Below are 14,046 nucleotides of genomic sequence, written 5' to 3' on the forward strand. Positions count from 1 at the left end.
TCAAAAAAAAAAAAAAAAAAAAAAAAAAAAGAATGAATTTGGATCCCTACCTCACATCATATAAAAAATTAACATAGACAGGCACAGTGGCTCACGCCTGTAATTCCAGCACTTTGGGAGGCCGAGGTGGGCGGATCACAAGGTCAAGAGATCGAGACCATCCTGGCCGACATGGTGAAGCCCCATCTCTATTAAAAATATAAAAAAATTAGCCGAGCATATTGGCGGGCACCTGTAGTCCCAGCTACTCGGGAGGCTGAGGCAGGAGGATAGCTTGAACCTGGGAGGCGGAGGTTGCAGTGAGCCGAGATCACACCATTGCACTCCAGCCTGGGTGACAGAACAAGACGCCATCTCAAAAAATAATAATAATAATAATAATGTAAAAAAGCATTGTAGATCCAAATGTAAGAGCTAAATAAAATTCTTAGATGAAAACAAAAATATCAATCGTGATCTTGGATTAGGCAAGTTTCTTAGATATGACACCAAAACACAAGCACTCAAAGAATAGATAAATTACACTTCAACAAATTAAACTTTTTTTTGTGCTTCAAAGCATACTATTAAAGTGAAAAGACAACCTACAGAATGGAAAAAAAAAATTTGCAAATCATATATCTGATAAGAGACTGATATCCAGAATACAGAAATAATTATTTCTTTCTTTAGTTTTTTTGAGATGGAGTCTTGCTCTGTCACCAGGCTGGAGTGCAGTGGTGCGATCTCTGCTCACTGCAACCTCCACCTCCCAATTTCAAGCGATTCTCCTGCCTCAGCCTCCTGAGTAGCTGGGATTATAGGAGTGTGCCAATATGCTCAGCTAATTTTTGTATTTTTAGTAGAAACAGGGTTTCACCATGTTGGCCAGGATGGTCTTGATCTCTTGACCTCATGATCCGCCCACCTCGGCCTCCCAAAGTGCTGGGATTACAGGTATGAGCCACCTCGCTCCACCACAAAAAGAATTCATACAACTCAATGATAAAAAGACAACCCACTTTAAAAATGGGCTAAGGGATTTCTCCAAAGACAACATACCAGTGGCCAATAAGCACATGAAAAGATTTCATCATCAGTCATTAGGGAAATGCAAATCAAAACCACAATGAAATACCACTTCACACCAGCCAGGATGGCTATTTTGTTTGTTTGTTTGTTTGAGTCAGAGTCTTGCTCTGTCGCCCAGGTTGGAGTGCAATGGCATGATCTTGGCTCACTGCAACCTCCGCCTCCTGGGTTCAAGCAATTCTTCTGCCTCAGCCTCCTGAGTGGCTGGGATTATAGGCACCCGCCACCACGCACAGCTAATTTTTTGGATTTTTAGTAGAGATGGGGTTTCACTATGTTGGCCAAGCTGATCTCAAACTCCTGACCTTGTGATCCACCCGCCTTGGCCTCCCAAAGTACTGGGATTACAGGCATGAGCCACCATGCCCAGGTGGCTATAATTTTTTTTTTTTAAAGGAAAATAAATGTTGTCTAGGATATGGAGAAATTAGAACCCTCATACATGGTGCTGGGGTTGTAAAATGCTGCAACCACTTTGGAAAAGTGTTTAGCAGCTCTTCAAAATGTTAGAGTTGCCATATTATCAAGCATTTCCACTCCCAAGTACATACTCAAGAGAATGAAAACATATATTCACACAAAGGCTTATACATGAATGTTCATAGCAGCATTATTATAAATAAAGCATGGTAACAATCCACATATCCACCAACTGATGAATGGGTAAGGAAACTGTAGTACCTTCATACAGTGAAATATTATTCAGCAATAAAAAAGAATGAAGTACAGATACATACATGTATGGACCTTAAAAACACTCTGCTACATGAAATAAACCAGTCACAAAAGGCTACATATTGTATGATTCATTTATAGGAAGTATCCAGAATACACAAATCCATAGAAACAGGAAGTAGATTGGTGGCCAGGGGCTGGGGAAAGGGGAATGGGAAATGACTGCTAACAAGTATGGGGTTTCTTTTTGGAATGATGATAATGTTCTGAAATTGACTGTGGTATTGTTGCACTACTCTGTTAATATGCTAAAAACCATTAAATTGTGCACTTTGAAAAGAATGAATTTTGTGGTATGTGAATTACATCTTAAAAGAAGTTATTTAAAAAACAAACCAGCCAGGAACAGTGCCTCAAGCTTGTAGTCTCAGCAACTCAGGAGGCTGAGGTGGGAGGATCACTGGAGCCGAGGAGTTCAAGGCTACAGCGAGCTACAATCACGCCACTACACTCCTGCCTGGACAAGAGCGAAACATTGTCTCAAAAACAAAAACAAAAGGCTGTAGAAACAAACGGAAGGGTTTAGGCTATCTTGATGGTAATAGGGAATCATCAAACAGTTTTCAGAAGGACCACAAAATGATCTGAGTTGTGCTTTGGAAAGATCACCATGGGCATCATGTAAGGACTAGATGGAAAGAGGTCACGGTGGGGAAAACAAAGAAGAAAATATGGGCCAGGCATGGTGGCTCACGCCTGTATTTCCAACACTTTGGGAGGCCAAGGCGGGCAGATAGCTTGAGCTCATGAGTTTGAGACCAGCTTGACCAACATAGTGAAACCCTGTCTCTACAAAAAAATACAAAAATTGGCTAGGTGAGGTGGTGCATGCCTGTAGTCCCAGCTACTTGGGAGGTTGAGGTGGGAGGATGACTTGACTCCAGGAGGCAGAGGTTGCAGTGCGCTGAGAAGATCCCACCACTGCACTCCAGCCTGGGCAATAGAACCAGACCATATCTGAAAAAAAAAAAAAAGAAGAAGAAGAAGAAAATATGTGTAAGGTGCTGATTTCAGTGCCTGGCATATAATAGATATTTGATAAATGGCACTTCCCTTTTCTTTCTTCATGGACTGAGATCATATCAGGGCACCCTCTGCCTTAGACAGTGACTGAGGCTTCATTCTCCTGTCTACAGGGGCTGCAAGACAACATAGCTGGGTAAAGTAGGCCTGGTGTAAGAATCCAGTAGCGGCCGGGCATGGTGGCTCACGCCTCTAATCCCAGCACTCTGGGAGGCCGAGGCAGCGGATCACCTGAGGTCAGGAGTTCGAGACCAGTTTGACCAACATGGAGAAAACACATCTCTACTAAAAATACATAATTGGGCATAGTGGTGCATGCCTGTAATCCCAGCTACCGGCCGGGCGCGGTGGCTCAAGCCTGTAATCCCAGCACTTTGGGAGGCCGAGACGGGCGGATCACGAGGTCAGGAGATCAAGACCATCCTGGCTAATACGGTGAAACCCCGTCTCTACTAAAGAATACAAAAAACTAGCCAGGCGACGAGGCGGGCGCCTGTAGTTCCAGCTACTTGGGAGGGGGAGGCAGGAGAATGGCGTGAACCTGGGAGGCGGAGCTTGCAGTGAGCTGAGATCCGGCCACCGCACTCCAGCCTGGGCGACAGAGCCAGACTCCGTCTCAAAAAAAAAAAAAAAAATCCCAGCTACTTGGGAGGCTGAGGCAGGAGAATTGCTTGAACCCAGGAGGCAGAGGTTGCAGTGAGCCAAGATCGTTCACTGGGCAACGACAGTGAAATTCTGTCTCAAAAAAAAAAAAAAAAAGAGGCATCCAGTAGCAAAAGTGTCATTATAACTGACAACTGAGGCTCAGCCTCCATGTCTGGGGGATGGTGGAGAGTGGTAGGCTCATGTCAAACTCGGGTCTGCATGCCCTCTCTGAAGCTCAGCTTTACTGGACAGGTGCCCTGGGGGAAAGTGGGTACGGCATTGCAGATCTGGTCATTTGTCAAGAGAAGCTGGAAATTTCAATTTTTATATTAGACCTCTCAATTTTCTGAATGCTGGCAACTAATTCAGAATGTTATCAAAAGATGGTTTTAGGCCGGGCGCGGTGGCTCAAGCCTGTAATCCCAGCACTTTGGGAGGCCGAGACGGGTGGATCGCGAGGTCAGGAGATCGAGACCAACCTAGCTAACACAGCGAAACCCCGTCTCTACTAAAAAATACAAAAAACTAGCCGGGCGAGTTGGCGGGCGCCTGTAGTCCCAGCTACTTGGGAGGCTGAGGCAGGAGAATGGCGTAAACCCGGGAGGCGGAGCTTGCAGTGAGCTGAGATCCGGCCACTGCACTCCAGCCTGGGCGACAGAGCGAGACTCCGTCTCAAAAAAAAAAAAAAAAAAGATGGTTTTAACACAATGGCCAGGTGCAGTGGCTCACACCTTTAAATCCCAGTGCTTTGGGAGGCTGAGTTGGGAGGACTGCTTGAGCCCAGGAGTTCAAGACTAGCCTGGACAACAGAGTGAGATTCCCACCTCTACAAAAGAAAACAAAACAAAACAGAATCAGCATCAACAACAAAACAACAAAAAACACTATGAACCACTGTTTTGCTCTGCTCCGGGGAGGCTTTCTCAAGTTAACAGTTTGCCTCAGGTTGCCACGTACTTGATTGGGTTACAACTTGCTGGAAATCATTTTTAACTTCAGAAGCACTGGTCCCCTAAACGGATTCCTGGGACATACCCTTATCTCTATCAGTAACACTAAGCCCCTCTGAGCGTGGATTACTCTGCAGATGGCCAAATCGATCTTTTGTTGATTCTATTAACTCCACTTTCAGAGATTGGCATTTTCCTCGTACTGACCCACCCACCCTATTTGAGGCTTAACATTGTTTAGGACGAGCCAGCAGATGATTTACAATGAGTGTTATCATTCAAAAGAAAGTCCTATTATTTGCTACAGACTAGGGTGTGGTATCAAAGACTGGAGGGGCCTGGAGTTTAGGGTGGAGTTCAGGCCAGGTCCTGGCCAAGCCCTCACATGCGGGCGATGTGAGTTCAAGTCATACACAACCAAGTGGGCATGCCATGTCTCCCAGACAGGCCTCCTTCTCATGTGCTGGGTCGTGGGTTTCACCTTGAAGAAGGTGAATGGTGAGCACAGACAATGAGGAAAGTTATTATGGGTTTGGCAGGGGAAATGCAGTTAGGAAAGAAAGGAGCATAGGTCACCGCATAGTCCCAGGGGCTCTGGTGGTGAGTTTGGAGAATGCCACCCTTCCTGGGCCCTCTTCTCCTAAAGGTAATGCCAGTCAAGGGAGGGGGTTTACTGACTGAGTGAGCCTTACTGGCCTCCCGTCCCCCAAGCCTTCTTCCCTGGGACATTCTTTTTTCCCTAAAGTGGAGGCCTTGACTTCTGTTCCAAGTGAAGGTTAGGGCAGGGGAAGACAAGAAAGTCAGCTTGATAAAACTTGCTGGCCAGACGCGGTGGCTCACACCTGTAATTCCAGCACTTTGGAAGGCCGAGGCGGGTGGATCACCTGAGGTCAGGAGTTTGAGACCAGCCCGGCCAACATGGTGAAACCCTGTCTCTACTAAAAATACCAAACAAATTAGCTGGGCATGGTGGTGGGCAACTGTAATCCCAGCTACTCAGGAGGCTGAGGCAGGAGAATCACTTGAACCCAGGAGGCAGAGGTTGCAGTGAGCTGAGATCACACCATTACACTCAAGCCTAGGTGACAGGAGCAAAACTCTGTCTCAAAAAAAGCAAAAACAAAGACAAAAAACAAACAAACAAAAAAACACAGCGTACCTTAATTTTCCTTGGGGGAAGTGAACTCTACAAGGAGATCAACCTTGGTTACCAGAAAGCAAGATACTTCTCTGAGCATAAATGCTGCTTTGCCCTCCTCCAACTCCTTGCTTGGACTTTTGGGATAGGTGAGATGTGGAGGTAGGGGCCTTGGGCTTGGGTCTGATTTCTGGTTCACTCTAGGCCCTGGGCCCTTCATAAATACTTTCCTCCAAATCTTCTTTCCATGCCCTGCCGACATCATTCTGGCCTCTCACAAGCTGGACGCCCTCTTACAAAAAGCTCAAGGAATTAAGATTCTGTTTTTGGGAAAGAGGAAGGGTGACATCCTCAAGTTAAGGAAATGTTGCTTAAGAAGATTTTTGGAGGGTTGAATAAAAGTGAAGGGGCTTTCTAACAAGGAGGTTAAAACCATGGCTTTTGGAGTCTGAAAGGGTTCAAAGTTTACCTGTCATTTACTAGCTGAGTGACTCTGGGAAGTTACTTTAACTTCTGGACCCCATTTTCTCATCCGGTAAAAAGGGGTTACGAATACAGGCTCTGAGGATTAAGAGGTGAGAAGTACAATGAATACTTAGAACATTGCTTGGTACTTAGCACTGAAAAATGTTAGCCATCACTAGCTTCACCAAAGAAAAAAGGAGAAAATGATGTGGTTCCTGGCAGGTGTTTGGTGGCTCCCTGACACCCACATACTCTGCACTGCCCGGAACCTCCTCCCTCCTTGTCTGTATTAGTAATCCCTGCCTCCTCTGCAGGAGCCAGCTCAGTGGCCCCTCCTCTGAGCTCCCAGGGCACCTTGAGTTGGATTTGTCTGGACATTGGGTTCCTGTGTTACCTCCAAATCCACTGCTCCAGCTCAGTGGATGTTTCTTGAATTAGTGAATAATCCCTTGCTTGTGTACGTCACTTCAGTTCATAAAGCTCATAGGAATACATTATCTGATTTAATCTTCAGAAGCACACTGCAGGGAGGATCCTGTTTTACGGATTAAAAATACACGTATACAAGAGACGAGTTACCTGGAGTCTGCACGGTTTATGCAGATTGTGACAACCTAGACCCTGCCTGAGGTGCAGCTCCTGGGTCACCTCACGTAGTCAAAGGTGGGTGTCTCGGGGAGGTTCCCACCAGCGCAGGGAGGTGGCTTCTGAGCAACCTCACTGAAGTCTGCACCAAATTTCCAGCAGGGCCCAGACCTTTCCCTGACTGTCCCAGCTCTCTCAGTGCAACGAATCTGGGAAACCCAAACATCCTACCCCTCACCCCATCAGACCTGCCCTTCCAGGGATGTGGCTTTCCCTTACCCAGGGAAAAGGCTGAGGTGGCCTCAGGTTGCTGTGGTGGACATGGGTGTCCTCCTTTCTTGGTGCCCAGCAATTTGACCTTAGCCAGTGTGAAGAGTGGGGGGCTCTGACGGGGGTGTGGGAGGAGGAAACAAAGTGGGAGCACAGCCCACCCCCATCCTCTCTGCAGCCTCTGGGGCTCCCCCCAGTTCTGTCTAGCAGCTGTCTTTCCCACTGACCTCTTTTCCTCCCTCTGTGTTGGCCACATCCTTCCTTTATCAAAAGCAGCTGCTTCAGGTTCTCCTGAATTGCCTTTTAGGGGATTCATGCTAGTCAGCATGAATATTATATAGTACTATAAGTGTTTTATCGTCCATAAGACATACAATTACATATTTACTAACAGTTATATCCAGGACATGCTTATAAGCAAGGACCTTACTAGAATAATCTAGCTAGTAATCTAGACACTATTTGTGTCTCTTGGTAGCCAGTTTCTGCTGAGAAAGGTGGGACAGGCTCTGGTTTCTCAGGTGAGACTGGAGAGGCCAAGGCAATCCTTCACTCCTGGAGAGCTGGGGAGAAGCCCACACCACTGGGGGAATTGAGATCCCATCCCTTCTCCTCCCTTCCCCTCCCCTCCCCTCCCCTCCTTTCCCCTCTCTGCACCTCCAGGACCCAGCAGCAACCCTTTTTGCTCCAGGTTTCTCATTCATCCAAACATTTACTAAGCTCCTAGTGAGTGCTAAGCACCTGAGAGGAGGGTCTCAGTGTCAGCGTCATCTCCTCCTTGAAGCTTTGGAGCTCTCCCTGGGAATAAGTAAGCTCTTCTCTGGTTACTGTGGCTCAAAGGAAGGTTCACAGACGGTGGTGCCACGCAAACCTGGGTTTTAATTCCAGTGCTATTTACTAGCTGAGATTTTTTTTTTTTTTTTTTTTTCGAGATGGAGTCTTGCTCTGTCGCCCAGGCTGGAGTGCAGTGGCACGATCTCGGCTCACTGCAAGCTCTGCCTCCCGGGTTCACGCCATTCTCCTGCCTCAGCCTCCCCAGTAGCTGCGACTACAGGCGCCCGCCACCACACTCGGCTAATTTTTTGTATTTTTAGTAGAGACGGGGTTTCACCGTGTTAGCCAGGATAGTCTCAATCTCCTGACCTCGTAATCTGCCTGCCTCGGCCTCCCAAAGTACTGGGATTACAGGTGTGAGCCACCCCGCCCGGCCTAGCTGAGAGATGTTATGTTATTTAACCTCTCTGAGCCAGTCTCCCCACCTATGAAACATGGATTCCAGCTAGCACACAGGGTTGGCACTGGTGCTAAAGGGAGTTCTCCATGTAATGCAAATGAGAGACACTCGGAGGACATCAGCTCAACTCTCCCTCTCCAGGAGATGGAGGTGCCTAGCCTTCAGCATTTGTCAAGTCTGGCACCCTCTTTCACTCCATCACATCCTTCCATGGGGGACCACAGGCTCCAGCCCACTCCAAGGGCCTCTGTTGCTCCTACTGACGTATCCCTAGAGGCTCCAGGGCAACTGCACACTCAGCCCTGGTCTTTGGGCTGCCCCCTCAAGGGGTCTGGGCTCCTTCTTTGTTAGGAAGCTTCAGACAGGCTCAGGCAGGCAGGACATTTCCACTGTTGCCAGCCCTGCCCCAGGTGGGTGGGGAGGGGCAGATTTCTCCCACCCAGTGGCCTCAGGGCATAGTTCTCCCTTTTCTGGTTAGGCTACTTTAGGAGCCCTGTGCATGCAAGGAGCAATATTGTTACCATGAGGGCTAAGAGATGGGGCAGAGAGACCATCCGGGCTCCCTGGGTCCCCTGCAGGCATCATCACCTCCCTTGGGTGTGGTGGTGTCTCTCTGGTAGAAGAAAGAGCAAGAGGTGGGGCGGAGGTGTGGTCTGGATATGTAATTTCAGACATCTGACCTTCAGTTGGAATAAGGATTCCAATAGTCTTTATCTAAAATGGAGGTAATATCTTCATAGGGTTACTGTGGCAATCAAATGAGACTAATGTGTGGGAGGGTTCAGAACTGTAAGGCAAGAAATCCATCACAGGACATTACCCAATTTAAAGTCCTTCCATGGCTTCCCTATAGCTTTTAGGGTAAAAACATGTTTACCACAGCCTCCAACCAGCTCACTAACCTCATGTCCCACCATCTGACCCACATGGTTCTTGCAGCTGAGCTCATGCCTGCTCTGGGTCTCCTCCATGCGCTACTTCCTGGCTCGGACTTCCTCCATCTAACCAACTACTCATCATCAGCTTTTTAATCTTTCTCAGAGAAGCCTGACCAGGGCTGCTTGTTACTTGCCCTCTTTGGACCTTCATCTTTGCACACGTATAAAGAGTTGTGTGACTGTTTGAGGTCTGCATCCGCCCACCTGTGTTCCCTGAATGTGGGCTTCCTGAGGATAGGAACTGCGCACCATGCCGACAGTATCTCCAGGCTTTGCAGAGCATTCAGCACACAGTAGGCATTTTATTCGTTCAAAGAAAAAAGCAGCTGGGCGGGGTGGCTCACGCCTGTAATCCCAGCACTTTGGGAGTCCGAGGCAGGTGGATCACGAGGTCAGGAGTTTGAGACCAGCCTGACCAACATAGTGAAACCCCACCTCTACTAAAAACACAATAATTAGCCAGGCATGGTGGTGCACGCCTGTAATCCCAGCTACTCAGGAGGCTGGGGCAGGAGAACAGCTTGCACCCGGAAGGTGGAGGTTGTAGTGAACAGAGATCACGCCACTGCACTCCAGCCTGGGGGACAGAGTGAGACTCTGTCTCAAAAAAAAAAGGAAAAAAAAAAAAAGGAAAAGGCAACTGACTCAGAGGCAGCTCCGCCCCCAGGCCCCCAGGCTCTTCATCCACTCTCCTTAGCCTGAAGGCTGTGGCATTCGCAGTCCTCCCCAACTCCACCCGACTCAGCAACTGCTCCCAGTCCAGCAGAGGAATCAGGAGCACTGTTCTGAATTTCTTCCTTGCTCCTCCCTATCAAAACTCAAAATTCTGGTCACTTGCATCTTCCTTCTTGACTCCCTTTCACGAGGCCAGAGAACGCATGGCCTGTTTACCATGTCACCTCAGTTTCTAGTTTGGGGCTGTTCTGTAGATGGATCACTTGCCTATTAGTAAACTTCCTGAGGATGGCTCCCATCCCTCCCTGTTAGGCAAAGAGCAGAGCCTCTCGAATCCAAAAGCTTGAGCACAGGTCCAAGTCCAGCACTATCCCAGTTGTTAAGGCTTTGGACGAATCAATTACTGCACCAGTTTCCTCATCAGTAAAATAGAATACCACTTCACAGAATGGCGGAAATCAGGAGGTACACAAATTACGGTGTGACACTGTGCTAAGCACTCTACCTGCTTTCATCTGCGCAGCTCAATGTGATAGACTCTACTTCTTTTTCCATGTGGGGTAACTGAGGCATGGAGGGGTTACACTCTACCTGCTTTCATCTGTGCAGCTCACACCACCATTAAAGCAGTCTGAACTCAGGCAAGCTCCCCCAAGAGACCCAAGCTCTTTCCTAACTGCCAGGCTTGCTCTGTTCCCTTAAAGTCAGGGGCAGAAGAGGTGCTCAGTAGTTTCAGGTTATTTCGATTCAAATTTGGCCAGGCATGGTGGCTCACACCTGTAATCCCAGCACTTTGGGAGGCTGAAGCGGGCGGATCACAAGGTCAGGAGATTGAGACCATCCTGGCTAACATGGTGAAACCCGCCTCTACTAAGGATACAAAAACTTAGCCGGGTGTGGCGGGGGGCGCCTATAGTCCCAGTTACTCGGGAGGCTGAGGCAGGAGAATGGCGTGAACCCGGGAGGCGACAGAGCGAGACTCCTCTAAATAAATAAATAAATAAATAAATAAAATAAAACAAGTGAACTCATACCTTGTTCTTGCAAGGGGGGACAAGAAATTACAGTGTAATGATGAGACAAGAAGAAATTACCATGTTCAAAAGAAGTGAAGGAACTTGAGTCCCTAACACTATCTTCAAATTTCTTTTTTTTTTTTTTTTTTTTTGACGACGGAGTCATTCGTCTGCCCTCCAGGCTGGAGTGCAGTGGCAGATCTCCGCTCCTGCAAGCTCGCTCCCGGGTTTACGCCATTCTTCCTGCCTCAGGTCTCCCGAGTAGACCAGGACTACAGGCGCATCCGCCACCTTGCCCGGCTCAGCCTTTTGTATTTTTTAGTAGGATGGGGTTTCACCGTGTTAGCCAGGTGGTTCTCGATCTCGCTGGACCTCGGTGATCACCGTCTCGGCTCCCAAAGTGTGGGATAGAAGGGCTTGAGCCACGCGCCCGGCCTATTTCAAATTTCTTAACCTCGGCAAGTTAGCAAACAAAGTTTTCTTTTTTTTTCTTTTGAGACACAGTTTTGCTCTTGTCGCCCAGGCTGGAGTGCAATGACACAATCTTGGCTCATTGCAATCTCCACCTCCCGGGTTCAAGCTACTCTCCTGCCTCAGCCTCCCAAGTAGCTAGAATTACAGGTATGCGCCACCACACCCAGCTAATTTTGTATTTTTAGTAGAGACGGGGTTTTGCCATATTGGCCAGGCTGGTCTCGAACTCCTGACCTCAGATAATCCGCCTGCCTTGGCCTCCCAGAGTGCTGGGATTATAGGCATGAGCCACTGCGCCTGGCCATTTCTTCATTTTTTAAAGCTGTATTTTGTTTGGGCTATGAATGTCAGAATGAGGAACCTTTTTTTTTTTTTTTTTTGAGATGGAGCTTCACTCTTGTTGTCCAGGCTGGAGTGCAATGGCACAATCTCGGCTCACTGCAACCTTGGCCTCCCGGGTTCAAGCAATTCTCCTGCCTCAGCCTCCCGAGTAGCTAGGATTACACGCATGCACCACCACGTCCGGCTAATTTGGTATTTTCAGTAGAGACGGGGTTTCTCCATGTTGGTGAGGCTGGCCTCGAACTCCTGACCTCAGGTAATCCACCTGCCTAGATTTCCCAAAGTGCTGGGATTATAGACATGAGCCACTGTGCCCGGCTGAAGAACCTTTTTTTAAAGCTATATTTTGCTTGGGCCATGAATGTCAGATTGAGGAACCTTTTTTAAAGCGTGCACCAACACAGTTTTACTGCATTCTTGTTTCCTTAAATGTCTGAGGCTCCTAGGGCAGTGGTTCTCAACTCTGCTGCACATTTGCCTCACTTAGGAAGATTTTTATTTATTTAATTTAATTTTTTTTTTTTTTTTTTGAGACAGAGTCTCGCTCTGTCACCCAGGCTGCAAGGCAATGGTCTGATCACTGATCACTGCAGCCTTAACTTCCCAGGCTTAAGCGATCCTCCTGCCTCAGCCTCTCAAGTACCTGGGACTACAGGAAAGCATCACCATGGCCAGCTAATTTTTTCTATTTTGTGTAGAGATGGTATCTCACTATGTTGCCCAGGCTGGTCTCCAACTCCTGGGCCCAAGTGATCCTCCTGCCTTGGCCTCTCAGTGTTGGGATTACAGGTGTGAGCAGCCGCACCAGCCTAGGCTAATAGAAATGTTCTGAGCATGTTTAAAGAAGGCTAGACTAAACTCTAATGTTCACTGGGTATATTAAATCGACTTATGATCAGTTTATTAGGACGCAAACCCATCATAAGTCGGCAAGCAGCTGTATTTATTAAGAGCTTCCCACATTATTCTAATATGCAGGCAGAACTGTGAAGCGCTGACCTAGAACCGGTATTCTCAGTGTGGTCTCAGCCAGCGTTAGCATTGCCTGGGAACTTGTTAGAAATGAAAATAATCAGGCCTCACCCCAGATCTCCTGAATCAGAAACTCAAGGGGTAGGACCGGTAATCCGAGTTTACAGCTCCTGCAGGGGATTCTAGTACAGGCTAAAGAACTCTGATGGAGGCACTCAATTTTAAAGCAGAAAATAATCAAAAAGGATGTCTTACCTAAGTCTGTCCTTTTGTTCGCTGGGAAAAGGAGGGAGAGTTAAACAGCTTCCCATCATGTTCTTGGCAGAGTCAGACCTAGAAGCTGGGTTTTGCTCCCCACATGCAGTCCCCTCCTCCCTTGTTCTGTCCACTCTTGCACAGCCTTGTGTCAGTCCACAAAGGATACAATTCCTACTACCCTCTACATGCCTGTCACCATCAAGAGGCAGACTTTATTTCTCCGTTAGTTCACTAGGGTGGCTGTAGCAAAGTGCCACAGACTGGGCAGCTTAAAACAACCAAAATGTATGGTTCTGGAGGCCAGAAGTCTGAGATCAAGGCATGGGCAGGGCTATATTTCCTCTAAAGGCACTAGGGAAGGATCTGTTCTGGGCTTCTTTCCTAGCACCTGCTAGCTGTGGCAGCACAATGCCAATCTTCACACAGTCTCCTGCCTGCCTGTGTGTGTATGTTGTTATTTCTCCATTATAAAGGACCCCAGTCATATTGGATGAGGGGCCCACCCTATTCCAGTAGGACCTCATCCTCATTAATAAGATCTGCAATTACTTTATTTCCAATTAAGGTCACATTCTGAGGTAATGGGGGTTAGGAGTTCAAAATTCAGTGTTGGGAAGACACAACATTGTGTCTCCCAGTGAATGTGGACCTTAAGGCCTAAGTCTTTTTCTTGAGACAGGGTCTCATTCTGTCACCTGGGCTGGACTGCAGTGGCATGATCTCAGCTCACTGCAACCTCTGCCTCCCAGGCTCAAGCAATCCTCCCGCCTCAGCCTCCTGAGTAGCTGGGATTACAGGTATGCACCACCACACCTGGCTAATTTTTTGTAGAGACAATGTTTCGCCTTGTTGGCCAGGCTCGTCTCAAACTCCTGAGCTCAAGCAATCCGTGTGCCTCAGCCTCCAAAAGTGCTGAGATTACAGGCGTGAGCCGCTGCTTCTGGCCAAGGCTGAGACCTTAAGAGGCCTCACAGCTTGTTTTCTCTCTCTGGAAGCCAACTGCCATTTAAGAAGTCCAGCTACACTGCAGGAGAAAAAAGCCCTGTAGGATAAGGGCTAAGGAGAAAGCAAGGGAGGCCCCCGGCCATGCCAGCAGAGATGTAAGATGTGCGAGTGTGGCCATATTGAATTCTTGAGTGGCCCCAGTCAACTCCACAGAGAGGGTGCACCGCCACCAAGCCCTTCCACAAACTACAGAAACGTGAGTGAATCAACGGCGGTGTTTAAAGCCGCTCAGTTTTGGGGTAGTCTGTTC

The sequence above is a fragment of the Rhinopithecus bieti genome, unplaced genomic scaffold (genome assembly GCF_001698545.2).
Source record: "Rhinopithecus bieti isolate Rb0 unplaced genomic scaffold, ASM169854v2 scaffold_24392, whole genome shotgun sequence".
NCBI classification, from domain to species: Eukaryota; Metazoa; Chordata; class Mammalia; order Primates; family Cercopithecidae; genus Rhinopithecus; species Rhinopithecus bieti.